We start from the raw sequence: 14,116 nt of genomic DNA on the forward strand, positions 1-14,116 counted from the left end.
TGGGTGATTTCTATGGTGATGCTTCTTTGGGGCCTTGGACCCCTGGAAAAGTGGGAGTCAGCCCTGCAGTTCTTCTCACAGCATCTCCATCAACTGCCTTTTCAGGCCAAGTCTCCAGGCTGAGAACCCTCTTATCGCTTTGCTGTTTTGTTAGTTTTGCCTGTCTTTTCCAAACTGTGCACACAGAGTGAGTTACTTTTAGAACTGAAAAGCCAATACTTTCATTAAAATGTAAAGGAAAGTTTACAGTTTACTTTTAAAAACAACAGAAGCAGCTCTGGCTAAGCCTGGGTTTGGTAAAGTGTGTGCCCGAGGGTCCTTCTGGCCAGCGCCTGACCCGCTGCTGGAGCCTCTGGGTATTTGGCAGGACAAATAGGTGAGTGGCTGCCGATTAATTTAACACAGGTCTCTTGGTTTGAGCTTGTAATCTTCTTGGCCTCTGGGTCTCCTCCTGTTCCTGGCCCCTCCCATTTTTCTCCTTCCAAAATGACCAAAAGAAATACAACCTCCCATTTCAGTGGGGAAAAAAATTCATCTAAGTAACCTTTTAATAAAAACAGAGGCTCTCGCTTGATCACAAAATCAATTAGTCGGTGGAGAATTTTATTAGTCAATCATGTAAGTAATTAAAAATATTGATTGATGGGAGCGCCTGTGGCTGAGAGCTGCTGCTTCACCCCAGCAATATGGGGCAGCGGCTGGCACAGGGGCACCGGGAAGTGATCTAGAGTGGGGGCTTTTACATCATTTTCTAGTGCGCCTCTTCCAAGGTCAACTCGGGACACATTAGACAAGGGACTCAGCTGATCTTGGAGCCTCCATTTTCTCACATGAAAAATAACAGGGCTGACCGCATGGGATTCTCTTGTGGATTAAATGAGACAGAGTTTGAATGGTGAGTGGCCCAGCCTCTGGCTCATGACAGGTGGGTTTGTATTCCTGAGGATCAAGGAATTCTGGGCTCCAAGTCTAGCCTGGTCCTGGGGCCGTGGGCTAAGAGGGACAGAACGGTCACTGGGGCCCTGTCTCCTGAGTCAGGCTGCACCAGGCAAGGGCTCTCCCAGGTTCATCTGACCAGAGGTGGACCGGGTGATGTGGGCACTCAGCCTCCCGTGCTCAGCACCCACCTCGAGTTCAAGGGGAGAGGAAACAGACTCCCTCTTGGCAGAAAGTGGCAAGGTTCTGAGAGAGCGCGTGGAACTAGAAATACTTTTGTGGCCGTTTTTGGAAAATTTCACCTGCTGCACAGGACCGTCTCTTCCAGAGGCCCAAGGAAGGTGTCCTCCGTCATGAGAAGCGCCCGCCTTGGCACCCACTTCAGAGACATCATGAGAGGGGAATGAACCTCCACTGACTGAGTGCCCTGCCCCGTGCCTGGCACCAAGCAAATTATCCTACTGTCTCCTCTTCATAGCACGTGTGGTGGAAATTACTTCCCCACTCCACAGATGAGGAATGGGGATCTGGGAGGCTCTGTGACTTACTGGTCCAAGGTCCCCCTGCTGGCACACAGGAGTAGAGCTGGGATTCTAGCCCGGCCCACAGGGCTCTAGAGTCTGCACCCCTCTCCCTGTGCCTCCGGCCCAGAGGCCTTGCCTTGGCCGGGGGGCTGACCATTGGCTTTGGTCCTGGCTCCTTGCCCACCTGCTCAGCCTTGCCTGTGGTGGGGTCAACTTCCCGGATCAGTGACAGGAGGTGTGAGTGTCTGCAATGAGGCCACAGGGCCAGGTGGCCCACCTTCACTGCCCTGAAAACGACCTCCTGGCCCTCTGAGCAGCTCCAGCCTGCCCACCAGCGGCCGGCCTCACACTCCTGAGCCACTGCCGACTTGCTGGCTCTCCCTGCACGTGGCTCTTGCCTGGACACAATGCACAGGGGTCATGTGAACCCACATGGGCCCAGCACCCTGACAACCTTCCTTGACTGTGGTGACAGCCTGGGCCCAGTCCGTCCCCGCCCTGTGAGTGGCTGCAGCTGGACCTGCCCCTCAAGGAGTGTGGGCACCTAGGGCCCGCTGTGTGCGGCAGGGTCTCGGGGATCCCCCAGCCCCTAACGGATCCAGCTCCCTGGACGCTGTGCACGCTGAGGCTCTAGCGGCTCCCCCAGCACCCCAACCAGGCGAAGGCCCCAGTATGTTCAGGCTCTGGTGTTAAGTTTCCTCCCCCATTCTGGGCCTCCCTGTCTCCCTGTCCAGTGGATGCAGTGAGGCCCAGCTCACCTTGGGAGGTCCCTCAGGGTCAGACCCCCGGGGGCCTTCCCTAACACAGAGATGGACGGAGGGAAGATGGGGCTACAGGAAGTGGACCCCTGTAGGGGGAGGGGAGGAAGGGAGAGACCCTGAGCCTGAGTCGTCTGCTGTCAGCCCCTCCCCCATCCCCTTGCCCGCAGGGCACAGGCCAGCCCTGCCTGAGGGTCCTCAGGAGGGAGACCCGTCAGTTCCTCAGGGCCACCTGAGACAGTCGCCCCACACCAGGCCCAGGGTCCACCCGCCCCTTCCTCCCCAGGAACCCTGTAAGCCTTACCTCTCTGGGCCCTAAATGCTTGCCCCACCAGGAAGGATTCCGAGCTTCCTTCCTGGCACACAATTTTTCAAAGCCACCTCAAAAAGCGGGCCGCTCATCCTCTGTAAAACCTGGCTATTTGTTTAGACTAGCTGACATTTCCATGGTCTTTTATTACAGAAAATATCCTGGGGAGAAGGCAGGATGTTTGCACAGAGCTTACACCCTCCGCCTCTGGTCCCCAGTGCTCCGGAGTGGCTGGGCCTGCACACCTTGAGTGGGCGGCCTCTCCCCCGCCCTTCTTTCCTGACAAGGAGGGGTGGTAGGCAGCCCCCGTGCCCCCCGGGCACAGGACCCTCCAGGTCTCTGCCTGGCCCTGTGCTGTGCTCTGAGGGGCAGGACAGACAGGCCATGTAAGAGCATGGCTTCCTCCTCCGTGGGGCAGTGGTTCCGTGACTGCCATCCAGCTCCGTCAGCTGTGCCCTGCCATAGCCTGTCTTGGGCTTCGGTGTGCTGTACCCTTTCCTCTCCTTTGCGTCTTTGTTGTCAGCGTCTCCCAGGGGCCCTGGTAGCCAAAGGGGTGGGTTGGCTGCTGGTGAACTCCATTTTGAGCTAACAGTCCTAATTATTCTCCAGGATCCATCTCAAGGACTATCTCCTTCCCGAGGCATCCCCAGCCTGGCGCACCTGTGGCCTGAGGAATAGTCTTCTCCCTCAGCCCTCGCCCAGGCACTTCGCACGTGACTGCACTCGGGTCTTGCGTCCTCCCCAGCACTAGGCCACGGTGTCAGTCACACTGACTGGGGTGTGGGTCCCAGCCCTGCCCCTGACTGGCTGTGCCCTCTTGCGCAGTTGCCGTGTGGAAAGCCCTAGGGTGCTTACCGTACATACATGCTTGACCCTCCCCAGGGCAGCATCCTAGGGGTCCCCGTCTTCCCCCGCTATGCCTGGAATGCAGTCTAGGTACGAGGTCCTGGAACCCGAGCTGGTAAGCAGTGGGAACATCGGCACTTTCCGAGGCTGCGTTCCTACCTTCGTGTCCTGGAGAGGAGGAAAGAAGGGCTGGCTCAGCACCGTCATCCAGCAACGCCCGGCAGGGAGGGCCAAAGCCCAGGGCTGCTTTGGCCTTAATTAAATCACCCACTGGCCCAACTCATCGAGATAAATTGCTTTCACTCCTGTGGACCCATTTCTGGCAGTATCCTTCCACGTCTGTGTAAACGTCCCCACGCTCTCCACTCCAGCTCCCACCTGCAAATCACGGGAGGCGTTTCTATTTTAATTGAGATCAGCTGCTGACAATTAGGGATCCTCTGTCTCAGTCACCAGGAAAGGGCTACACATTTGCGGATTAGGAGACTGAGCTGGGCCTGGGGTGGCCCAGGGGGCCATGCAGGCTGAGTAGGTGGGATGGGGTGGAGATGCCTCCCTGCTGCAGCCCAGAGCCCACCTGCCCGAGGTAGGGATGAGCCCACCTGCCAGGAAGCTCCCCTGTGGACAAAGTTTTAGTCTTGTCAGCATATGGGGGTGGGGGGCGGAGTCCCAGGTGCTGAGAGCCTGCCTGAGGGGTCAGGCCTGGGCAACTTTGGCATCCTCACAGGTGGGGGGTGGGCGAAGAAAGGGAGGGGACAGCACCACCACCACCACCTCTGTCCGAGAGCCGAGCAGAAGCCTCTCCCTGGCCTCCCTGCTCCCCTCTGGGCGCCCCCAGCACCTCCCCCACTCACACACACATTAGCCAGAGCGAGCTTTCCAAAACGACAGTCGGAGCCTGACCCACCTTCATGCACGTCTCTTAGTAGCTTCCTGTCGCCGGTAGAATAAATCCCGCATTCCTTCCAATGGCCCCCAGGGCCCTTCGTGGCCTCCTGGCCCCTCTCCTTCTTCAGCCACTTCCTTCCCTGGGACTACACTGCCGCCCGTCCTTCTGGCCTCCGGCCCCTGTACTTTTCTTTCTGTCGGGTCCCCTTTCTCCTCACCTGTCTGGCTTTATCGCTCTCTTCAGCTTGAGCTCAGCTGTGGCTTCTCCAGAGGGGCCCTCCCTGAGCACGCCCGGCCATTCTGTGCGAATCACGCCTCCCAGCAGTCTCCGTCCCCTTCGCCTGTCTGCCCCCTCCTCTACACCTGCTCCTCAGAGTCGGCCGGTATCTTCCTTACTGACTTGTTCGCCTTCTCTCTGCTGAGAGAGGTAGGGGCTCACCTGTCCGGCCCCGGGCACTGAGTGGCCGCAGCTTCAGGCACGTCAGTTTCGCCCCCTCCACAGGCTGTCAGCTCATTGAGGGCAGAGGCCGAGTTTCCCGTTGTCGTAGACATCGTTCCTTGCGCCTCCAAGCCGGGCACCGTGAGGCCCTTACCTGCGTGGGCTCCGTTCACTGAAGGTCATGGTGCTGATCTTCTCCCCATTGTACAGATGAGGAAACTCTGCCTTGAAGCCCCCATGCCCTGGAGGGGCACTCCCGAGTGGAGAAGCAACAGGGCCCATGCTGGCTGGAAGGCCTGTGCGGCTATGGCTCTGCGGACCCTCGGCCGAGGCCCTGCCCCCGACGAGACGCACAGGGCCTGGTGCCTGGCGGCCCTCCAGCTGTGGCGGACATCTGCAGCAGCTGGGCCTGACCCGCCGCTCTGCCACATGTGTTCTGTCTCAAACCCTCCACTGGGGACGTCCCTCACACTGCGATTTCCTGTGATGTAATTTGTTCCCCGGAGCCTGGGGAATGGCCGCCTGCGGGTGGGCGGAGGGTGGGCTCCCCTGCAGGTGTGCGTGTGCACGCGCGTGTGCGGAGCTGCTCCTCGGGGACTGAGGGGTCTGGGGCGGAGAGGCAGCACAGTTTGGACTTCTTGTTAAAGAGAATGTGTCACAGGCCGTCTAAGCATTTTGGAAACTCAGAGGCCCTGCTTCCTGGTGCCCGACCCTGACAAGTGGCTCAGCCTCTCAAGGTTCTCAGAATATTCCTCCATAAAACAGGGTAACAACTCTACCTCGTTCTCAGGCTCGCTGTGAGGATGAAAATGCATGACAAGTGCTGAGGGCACCACACCCGCCTGGAGAAGGTGCTGGGAAATGTCACTGAGCGGACTGGGGTGGGGCAGGAGGGAGACCTCGGGGTTCAGCCCACTTAGTGGAGGGACCTCAGGGAAGCCGGTAACCTCAGAGGTGACCTCTTCCACAACTACTCAGGAAGCAGCTGTGAAGGTCCATGAGGAGGCGGGCCCAAGAAGCCCAGCCTGGTGCCAGGAGTTACAGAGACAGTTACTCTCATGGCTGAAATCTGAGCTCTGTTCAGGCCTCAGCTGCTGGGTGTGGGCATATCTGGGGGAACTGCCTTTTTCCCCGGGACCTCCTGAGATTTTCCAGCCTGGGAAGATTGAGAGCACCAGCCCTCAGGGATGATGAGGGGATCCCTGGGAGCTGGAAAGGAGCAGGAAGCTTCAGAACCTGCCCTCCGCTGCAGGGGGAGTGTGCACCACCCCCTCCATCCAGGCCAAGGGGTTTTCTGGGGCTGCCAGGGCAGGGGCAGGGGGGTAGCTGAGATCACACCCCGAGCCCTTGGTCTCCGCAGGGCAGGCCTCTGGAGGCTGTAGGCAGGTCTGCAGGGCATGTGCCCTGGAGGCTCAGGGTCCATGTCGCTCTCCAAGGTGCTCTTCTCCTCCTTCAGCAGTCGGACTTGGCATGTGGGAAGGATGAAAAACAAGAGCAGTCAATCCCAATCTACTATATATAAAATAGATAATAGGGACCTGCTGTATAGCACAGGGAATTCTACTCAATACTCTGTAATGGCCTATATGGGAAAAGAATCTAAAAAAAGAGTGGATGTATGTATATGTATAACTGATTCACTTTGCTATACACCTGAAACTAACAAAACATTGTAAATCAACTCTACTCCAATTAAAAAAAAAAAAAAAAAAAAGGAGCAGTAGTGGGAAAGGCTCTCTAGCCACCCAGGGTTGGGGGAGGTCCCTGCACCTCCCAGACCTCAGCTGTTTCATGGGAGTATGGCCTGCCCTGCCTGCTCCCAGGGCCACCAGAGGTCCAAGTGACAGTGTTGTGTGAAAGGATGGAGGTAATAAAAACGATAAAAACAAGCCAGCACAGGTTATGATTTTGCCCTCCATGTCCTTGTTCCGCTGACTCCGCTGGCTCTGGGCTGAGCTGAATGCCTCCTGTGTAATGAGACGATGGACAGTTTATTCCTTTGTGCGCAGCCGACCAGAAACCCAGCTTAGGGCGCCACAGTCTGTGCCTGGAGGGCAGTCCCCGAGCCTCTGCGTGTGGGTCTGTGGATGAGCCTCGCCCTCTCTACCTCAGTTTCTCCTCCTCGGTTTCTCTAGAGCCTGTGCTCTAGAGCCTGCGAGCCACAACTACTGAGCCCGCACGCCTAGAGCCCGTGCTCCGCAACAAAAAGAAGCGACCGCAATGAGAAGCCCACGCACCGCTGTGATTTGGGGCACTGGAATGGGGTTGCCTCAGAGCTTTCTTCCTTTCTGAATTGGGCTGTGTTTTTCCTGTGTTCCCTGGGGTCTTTCCAAGTTGGCTTTCCCTGAGGCATGGCATGGACTGTTCTAGCTCTGCAGGTGTACATGCCATCTCAGGGGATGGGAGCTGGAGAACACTGAACCCCTGAACCCCATGTTTCCCATGGCCTGGGCACATCCCCCAGAGCATGAGACAGCCCAGCTGCCAAACTGAGGCTACCTGGCTATGCCCTCTGCTTGGTGGGACTCCTTGAAGGCAGGCCTGGACCACAGACCAGGCACCAGCCTCTGAGCCCCTCCTTCCCCAGCACCGCAGGGCACTGGGCAGAGGCCTTGTGCTTCCCACCATAGCTCTGAGGCCCAGAGGTTCTTCATAGAGGGACTATCGTCACACAGGCAGTGTGCAGACACTGGAGAGGTCACCCCAGCTCCCTCTGAGGTGGGGATCAGCACCCCATTATGCCACACACAGCCTCCACCCAGTGGCCAGCCATGACCCTGGTCCCTCCCACTGCAATCCTGGGGCACCCCATTCTCTCAGCCTCGCGTGTGTCCTGGCTTTAGGCATTGTCTGCACTGTCCCTTCTGTGTCCCCACATGTGCCTCTCCTGTGACTGCAGGGCTGGGGACAGGGCCAGCTCCCTGCCTCTCTGTGTCTCCAGGCTGTTCTGCTCCAGGGAAGGGCAGCAGGTCACCTGCCCCACCCCCAGGCCCATGCTGACAGGTTGAATGAATGAGTGCCCAGTGGCCAGGCCTCCATCTTCTCCAAAGCCCTGCTGGGCTGGGCCAGTGGGTCACAGACCTGGTGATGAAGTCAGAATCACAGACTCCATCCAACAGGCCAAGCTCCTGGTCCCTGCCTGGGGATGGGTCGGTTCACGAGCCATGGGCAGGAGGCATGTGTCACTCTCTCCTCTCAGACAGTCCCAGGTCCCTGAGCTCCCAGCCTGACCTGCTCCGGGCTGCAGGCTTCTGCTGATGGGGTGAATCCTTCACTCTGTGCCCAGTGCTAGACGGGCATTTCTTTGCTGTTTTTGTTATCGCTAACACAGCTTCCAGGATTAATTACAAAGTCATATTTGAAAAATAGTTATTACAGAACCAGCCCATCATGAACACCATAACTCGATAAACAGCAAAAAATGGAGATCACCAGACCACTGACCACTGTCCTCTATGAAGACAGATGCAAAAACCTTAAATAAATTATTAGCAAATGGAATAATATGCCACAACCAGGAGGCCATCCCTCTGTTGAGTAAGGCTGTACACTGTAAGGAAGGCTATTAACAGAGTCTACTCGTTAATGGATCAGACGGCAGACAGCGATTGGAACGGTGCGGAGGGGCTTCAGGACCCGGCAGTGCTCTGACCTGGATGGGTGACACAGACATATGCAGTTTGGAGAATTCGTGGAGCTACATATTTGGAGTTATGCAGTCTCTGTGTGGTGCTACACTTCAAAAACAATTCAATAAGAAAAGAAACCAACAGGGAGAAGATGTTTGCTGTACATACAGCAAACTGAAGATTAGCAACTTAAAAATCAATAAGAAAAAATACAAATAACCTATAGGAAAAGAGGGCAAAGGATAAAAAAAGAGCAATTTGCTTAAGAGGAAACACGAATGGCCAATAAAAAATATGAAATCAGATGTTCAACATCACTAACTATTGAGAAAATACAGATTAATAAAAATGGAATATCATTTCATATCCATCAGTTTGGGTAAAAATGGTGTCTGATAATCCCAAGAGGGGATGAAATGATGAACAGTAAGAAATTTCACACCCACGGACAGGGGTGCAAGTTAATCCAACCACTTGGAGGACTGGACAGAAATATGTGAATTCGAAAAAGTGCATGCCTCAAGATGTGGAAATTCCACTCTGGGTACATGTCCTTGGGTACCACTGGGAGGCTGAATAAGAATGTTCATCATGATATAGTTTGTTATAGAAAAAAAACTGGAAATAACTTAAATCATTAAGGAAGTAGACAAACAAATTGTGAGATATTTATGAGATAGAATCCTCGTGGAGAAGTTAAAATGAGTGAATTAGATCTGTATATATCAATGTGGATGAACTCGAATTTAGATTGTAGTTTTTTTTTTGAAATTAGAACCATTTTTAATTAAATGGCATGGAAAATACAACGTATCAAACTTTATAGGATGCCGTTAAACATGTCTAGAAGAAAATTCATAGCTGGACACTCTTTTTGAAGCACTTATGGCTTCACCATCCACATGTGCTTATCGGCCCTGTGTGCATGTGTGTGTCTATATGTCTCAAAATTATGGAAAGCACCTTGAGTCAGGAGGGAAGGTATTCTGCAATATTTTGTTGCTTTTACATGAATTTAAAACTTCTGAAGTAAACATGACCAGGTCTCAACATTTATAAATTCCAACACTGGTGTCTGCTATAGTCTGTACTTTTCTATAGTTTTAAAACTTTCTAAACAGAAACCCCCCCCCCCCCAAAACCCAGGGACTTCCCTGGTGGCACAGTGGTTAAGAATCTGCCTGCCAATGCAGGGGACACAGGTTTCAGCTCTGGTCCGGGAAGATCCCACATGCTGCGGAGCAACTAAGCCCGTGCGCCACAGCTACTGAGCCTGTGCTCTAGAGCCTGTGTGCCACAACTACTGAGCCCGCACGCCTAGAGCCCGTGCTCCGCAACAAAAAGTGACCGCAATGAGAAGCCCACGCACCGCAACGAAGAGTAGCCCCCGCTTACAACAACTAGAGAAAGCCTGCGCGCAGCAATGAAGACCCAACACAGCCATAACTAACTAACTAACTAACTAACTAACTAACCAGAAAGGAAAACCAAGGGAATTAACTAGAAAAAAACCCCACAACTATTAAAAAAAGGTGGGTGGATTTGGAGAAAGTGGCAGCTGCTGCTACTCCAGAACAGTGCAGGCCCCCGGCCAGGCTGGATCTCAGGGCTTCACACTCATGAACTCGCCCAGCCCATGACTGGGTCTGCATTTGCAGAGGCTCCTGGCCGACCTAAGAGGACGGCACCCACGGGTGCCCTGGATTACAGAACTAGTCACTGCTCACTCAGGCCACGCAGGCCCTCAGTTTGGGTCCAGCTCTGGCCTCTGGGCAGCTCCTCTGGTCTCTAGCTCACCCTCATCCAGGAAGCTGCTTGGGGATCTGGTGGCTGTGGCCCCAGCCCGAGGTCAGCCCTGTCCACTCCCAGCCGCCCCAGACTCCAGAGCTCAGACCAGCTCAGAGCTCCAGGCGGCCCTCCACACGCCCCCACCCCCAGTCCGGGCTGGAGGAGGAGCCGGGTGTACAGCAGAGCTATAAAGAGAACAGCCCACATTTATCTTGTGCTTAGAATCCACTGTTATCACTGGTCTACCCCTCACAACCACCAGGAGACCAGGACCCCTCACAAGGGAAATCCATGCTCCCTTTAGCCCAATCAAGACCCAGGAACCAGGAAAGGACCCAGAACAGACAGGGAGAGGGGAAAAGGCTGGGAAAACGATTATTTTGACATTTTTTGGTTTTGTTCCTGACACACGGAAGTCAGGGTGAGCTCATATCTGAGTGGTGATAAGAATGAGTGGTCCCCCAGTGCTGGCTGCCCTTCCAGGCTTGGGAGCTCCCTCCTGCCTTGGGAAGAAGGGCTGGGGGAGGGAAAGGGTTGCCCTACGGTCAGGAGAGGTAGGGTCCAGGCCAGCACTGTTGAGTGAGGTAGGCACTGCACTGTGTCCTGGGGTGTCACCTGTTGGGCCCCTTGCCCTCCAGCTCTGGTCCCTCCTCACAGCCCCATGGCGTGGGCACCCAGAGGCTTCACCTGACCCTTGCCCCCGGCTGGTCTTCTCAAGTCTCAGGGGCGGGGGCTAGGGTTGCGCCACCCCTAGAGTGGGGAGGAGCTGGTTTCTTGACTTCTAACCAGCACTCGGCATGAACAGAAATACGTTCCAGGGACCCAGCATCATGCCGTGCTCTCCACAGCCCACGACACTCTCTAGATTCAAAGAATTCTGTGGTCACGTCTGTTTTTTCCTGCTTGAGACCATCCATGTTTGCACATCAGAGTGCAGTGGTGATGGAGCTGGGGTTGCCTTTCTGGGCACTGCACCCCCTATCTCCCCCCTGAGAAGCTGGCCATGGTGTCTGCTCACAGTGGACCCCAGGGAGGGAGGCTCAGAGCTGGGAGGGTCTGAAAGGATAGTAATGCAATCACCACCCTGAGACCCTGTGCAGAGAGCTTTCGTCGCAGTATCATGTTCGTGCCTCGTGACCCCAGCACACGGCTGGACGGGGAGCCCTGGTGGTGGCCAAGGCCCTTCTGGGGCTGGCACCCTCCATCTGTCCAGCATTAGCTCCTGCCGCGCCCCCTACAAACATTTCTCGGACCACCTGTGCTCATTCCCACCTTCACACTGTGCTCGTGCAGGTCCCCCTTCCCAGGATCGCTGTCTTCTGAGCCAGAGGCCCTGCTCAGAGGCCACATCCCCCCAGACATCTGCTTGTCTGACTGCCCCTGTAAGAAGCCAACTCTCCTATCTCAGACGGCATCTCATTTACATGACCAGTGTCTCAGAGGAAAGTTGTGAGAAGTAAATCTGACAAATTCATGTTAGTATGCTCAAGTTCATTAGAAATAGTCATCATCGTCTTTGGGAAAACAAGGCTGAGCTAAAAAGAAAAAGTATACAAACAGGAAAAACAGGGCAGCTGAACACCAGCAGGTGTTCTATCAGTAAACGCAAATCGTTTTGCAAAATCCGGGTGAAGACCCATGTTTGGTCTTGCACGGGCTTGGGAGCTCTGCAGTGGAAAGTGGAAGGTGGAGGAGGTCGGCTCTAAGTCGGGGAGGTCTCCTTCCGGACACAGGCTGCTCCTCCCCAACCCAGTAGCCCAGGGCAGTGGGGGAGGCCTGGGTGAGCTGGGTGCTGGGCCAGGGGCCTGCCCAGCCCTTCTCATTCTCAGACTCCTGTGGGTCTGCATCCTGAGGTCCTGGGGCCGAAAGGGCAGCCGTCACATGGCCTGGCTCTGCTCCTGGCAACCAGGCTTGTATTATACATCAGCAAGATGGGTCAACCCTGCGGACCCCACTCACCTCACAGAGCCGCAAGTTAGAAGCCATCCAGGTGGGAATAAGGGTGGGAGGTCCTGGGGGCAGAAGCTGTTGCGTCGTCTCTATCTCTGGGCCCTGGAGGTGCCCGTCCCATTCTAGGTGCTCGACAGATACTCAGTGGGTGGTTGATGCGTTTATTCAGCCAATAGTTATTTAGCACAGGTGCCAGGCGTGGGACTGGGGCCAGTGGCTGATAGGACAGACACAGCCCTGCTCCTGGAAGCTCGTGTTCTAGTGGGCGAGCCAGACCCATAAACGGAGCAGCCTGGGCAGCAGGAGGGATCCCTGAGAGAAGAGGCCCCGGGGCACGGGAGGACCCCTGCCCTGTGAAGTCCCAATTACGTGGACACGGAATCAGCCAAGGCAGAGAGCAGGGGACAGGAGGCATGGCCAATCTCGGCTATGGCCATCTTGAAATTCTTAAAATTTTACCTTTGAACTTGTGTTCTCTGAGTGAGGTTCTGGAACAATGGAGCACGCGTGATCTGGGGAGACATGTGAATACGTGTGCAGCTCCATCCTCATTATCTTCACGAAGCCTCATGAGCACAGGGTGCTGGTGGACGGTGTGTGACTCAGCGAGGACAAGGAAAGCTTGTCACGTCGATGACTGAGTAAGGGTGGCAATGAGACCCGAGGGGCCGCGCGTTCTGGTAGAATCCAGATGCTCTCGGCACTGGCAGGGTTTCTTAAAACCCAAACAAGGGGCCCATGATGTCCTTTCTCTCTGGCGTCACTTCCTATATCAGCCAACCACGTGGATGAAAATGATGACAAAAGGAGAGGGACTTCCTTCCTCGCCGGTAAGCTGAGGTTGAGGGTGTTGGTAGAATGTGCCCTGGTGTCAAGAAGTGAAATTAAAACAGTTGAGTTAGTTGTGTGAAGCGTTTGCACCGTTCTGCTGAGAAAAAAAATACACATGCATGTATGAGCTATAGAAATTTTGGTGATTCCACGCATCAGTTAAATGCTCTTATATTTGCATTTAAAACTGGCATTGAACAATAGAAAGGTGAATGGTAAAATTCATGCTACTAATTAAAATTAAAATTTTTTCTTTTCTTAGAATGACATTAAATAGCAAATTAAAACACTGCAAAAGAAAGGAAGATGGAGAAAGAAAGGAAGAAGCTTCACATTTCAGTACCTTTAAGCACACGTGTTCCTTGCCTTTTGAATGCGGGGCCCACACCTCACTCTGCACTAAGCCTGGGTGAGCGTCGTATCAGAGCCACGGTGCCAGCAAAGGGCAGGTGGGAGGATGTGGGCGGGAAGGGGGTGGTCAGAGAGGAGGCTGTGAGAAGGGGCCCAGTGTGGCCTCGGGGGATGGTGGCTGGCCCCCAGGTGTGGTCACTGCAGGGAGGCGGAGCGGGGTAGAAGGGGACCCCTCAAGTGTGCCACTTAGTGCCCTCTTAGGGACAGCCTGGGAGTCGGGGTGCAGGGCAGAAAGGGAGCAGCCCCCCGCCCGGTGTCAACCAGAGCAGCTTTTACGCATTGGGCCTCCATGTAACATTTCACCTGAACATGGTCTGAGGCTAAGAAGTGTGTGGAGACCTGTGGAGAAGGCAACCCCTGGGCCTCATTCAGGACTGGACTTGACCCTTGCCAGCCTGGCACCCAGAGCTATCTGGGGGCACGGGACACCCCTTCCCCACCAGGGCCCCTGGGAGCTGGGGTTATGGGAAGCAATTTGATTTGAACACCTCGCCCCACCCCCAGCCTGGAGGCAATCTTGGCCCCGAGTGGGCTCTGCCTGCGAGGAAGGTCCAGCATCTCTCCTTTCACTCATCAGCCCTGTTCTGCACGCCGAGTTGGAAGATGATGGCCTGTCTGGTGTCTGGGAAGTACTGCCTTCCACTAGAAAGTGTGGATGATTAAAGCCGAGGTCAGGGGTGATGGAAGCGGCTCCATGAGCGCCGGGCGAAGTGGCACATGGTTTTTCCCTTGTGCTCTTGCTCTGGGCCCTCCTCAGGGGTCTCTCACTCAGACTCACACACACGCCGCCCCAGTGCCTTGTGCGA

General features: G+C 55.1%; 1 long non-coding RNA gene across 3 annotated transcripts in view; it reads right to left on the minus strand.

The window, feature by feature from the left end:
* The window catches only part of LOC309635637, a 29,830-nt gene extending 24,557 nt beyond the window's left edge, over positions 1 to 5,273 (minus strand). For 2 of the 3 annotated variants that reach the window (XR_014248937.1, XR_014248938.1), the window contains exon 1: positions 3,384 to 5,273. This is a non-coding gene — a long non-coding RNA (uncharacterized lncRNA). The remainder of the gene's footprint in view (positions 1 to 3,383) is intronic. The other variant, XR_014248936.1, reaches the window with a different exon arrangement.
* Positions 5,274 to 14,116: the final 8,843 nt, after the last annotated feature.

The sequence above is a fragment of the Balaenoptera borealis genome, assembly GCF_965194805.1.
Source record: "Balaenoptera borealis genome assembly, chromosome: 10".
In the NCBI taxonomy this organism is placed as follows: Eukaryota; Metazoa; Chordata; class Mammalia; order Artiodactyla; family Balaenopteridae; genus Balaenoptera; species Balaenoptera borealis.